The sequence below is a fragment of the Elephantulus edwardii genome, unplaced genomic scaffold, assembly GCF_000299155.1.
Source record: "Elephantulus edwardii isolate Elephantulus edwardi_28Jun2011 unplaced genomic scaffold, EleEdw1.0 scaffold00084, whole genome shotgun sequence".
In the NCBI taxonomy this organism is placed as follows: domain Eukaryota; kingdom Metazoa; phylum Chordata; class Mammalia; order Macroscelidea; family Macroscelididae; genus Elephantulus; species Elephantulus edwardii.
In genome coordinates this window covers 1,200,929-1,202,954 of record NW_006399834.1, presented here as the reverse complement: position 1 = coordinate 1,202,954, position 2,026 = coordinate 1,200,929, and the positions used below count along the sequence as shown (strand labels likewise).

At 40.4% G+C, this 2,026-nt stretch overlaps 1 pseudogene; it reads left to right on the top strand.

The window, feature by feature from the left end:
* LOC102862286 overlaps window positions 1-616 on the top strand; it is a 55,741-nt pseudogene extending 55,125 nt beyond the window's left edge.
* The last annotated feature ends 1,410 nt before the right edge of the window (window positions 617-2,026 follow it).

The following is a 2,026-nucleotide window of genomic DNA, read 5'->3' as shown; positions in this document are numbered from 1 at the left end:
ATTCTTTCCGCAGCTTCCATAGCTTTGGTACGAATTGGAAATACAACAGTTATATCTATTTTAACCCAAGTTATTGAAGATTTGGTGCGTGTTGAATTTCTTCAGTTAGGGTCAAAAGAAAATGAAAATGAAAGATTTGCACACTGCCTTGAAAAGACCTTCAAGAAGACTGCAAGTCTCATAGCCAACAGTTGTAAAGCAGTCTCTGTCTTAGGATGCCCTGACCCAGTGGTGCATGATTGCTTATCAATATGGGAAAAATGTGGGAATAGCTTTTCAGTTAATAGATGACATACTAGACTTCACCTCATGTTCGCACCAGATGGGCAAACCAACATCAGCCGATCTGAAGCTCAGGTTAGCCACTGGCCCTGTCTTATTTGCTTGCCAACAGTTCCCAGAAATGAATGCTATGATAATGAGAAGATTCAGTTTGCCAGGTGATGTGGACAGAGCTCGACAATACGTGCTACAGAGTGATGGCGTGCAACAAGCAACCTACCTCGCCCAGCGGTACTGCCACGAAGCAATAAGGGAGATCAGTAAACTTCGACCATCCCCAGAAAGAGATGCCCTCATTCAACTTTCAGAAACCGTACTCACAAGAGATAAATGACAACTCTTTCTGTCCTTCCTGGCAGCTATTTTTACCAGACTGTGACTAAAGAATTTTGTCAAATACCCTTTGCTTCATGTGCACATAACCAAAAATCATTTTAAAAAATCATTTCAACCTCGCTGATAGGATTTTTTTTTAAATTGGCAAGGTTTTTCGAGAAACTTTTTAATGTAAATGGTTTTGAAGAAATCCATAACTATGAAATGGAATGTTCAAAACCTGTCATTCTAGTCCTGTAAATTCTAATTGAGGTATCTGATGGTTATATGTGGTATTGTTTACATTGTTAATACCCACATGTAAAGATAGCCATTAGAGAAATAAATAATCATTATAAAAAAATTATGTCAAAATAAATCACTTATCTTTTCTCTGACTTTCTACGCCAATCTATGGTAATCTCACCCAATACAGAACCCTCTGCATCGTCTCTTGCACATTGCAGAGATTCATCCTGGAGAGGGTTAAACTGGGCTGCTCCTTAGAGGCGAGGATTCTGAGGCTTCATCTGAGATACTTTGGACATGTTGTGAGGAGGGACCAGTCCTTGGAGAGGGACATCATGCTTGGGAGGGTAGAGGGACAGCTCAGGAGGGGAAGGCCCTCTATGAGGTGGATTGATTCAGTGACTGGGGTAATTGGGATGGGTGTATCTGAGACGGTGAGATTGGCACAGGACAGAGCAGAGTTTAGGGTTCTTGTCCATAGGGTTGCTATGAGTCGCAAGCAACTCGACGACACATAACAACAACAACAACATATATATTGAAGAGATATAGAGAAAAGATACAACTTTGACACACACTTTTCCTGGTTTTAAAGCATCCAATATGCCCTTGTTCTGTTTGAATGACTGCTTCTTGGTTTATGTACAAGTTTTGTAGAGGACCAAAGAATGTAAAGGACTGCATCCTTAGAATATGGCTATGTGCCTTGCACACAGAAGGTGTCTTCAGAAAGAAGATTGCAAGCAGAGCTCACAAGGTGCTCTGAGAAGGAAGATTGCAATCAGTTCTCATACATCTTTAGACACTGACTTTCATTATTATTATTGCTCTTGATAAGGTTGTTGCAAGATGAGAGAAAGCACAGTTTATGGATACAAAGAAGTCTTGGTTGAATGAATCTAACAATGTACCCAGCCCATCCGAGACCTATGGTAATCTTAATTTTTCTATCTGTACCTGGCCAGCCTGGGCTCTATGATGTAACCCTTAAAATTTCTATTTCCCTGTGAACCATCTCTTTGTTTCAAAAAGGTATAAATAAAGATGGCCCAGCTGCCAGGGCCATAGTCCTGTTTGTCTAGCTGCAGCGGTCCTATTTTGCTATTTTGTCTCTGTATGTTGTTTGTTTCTGGTGTCTTTATTTAATCATTTCTTCCAGACATCATTTCCCCCAGAGAAA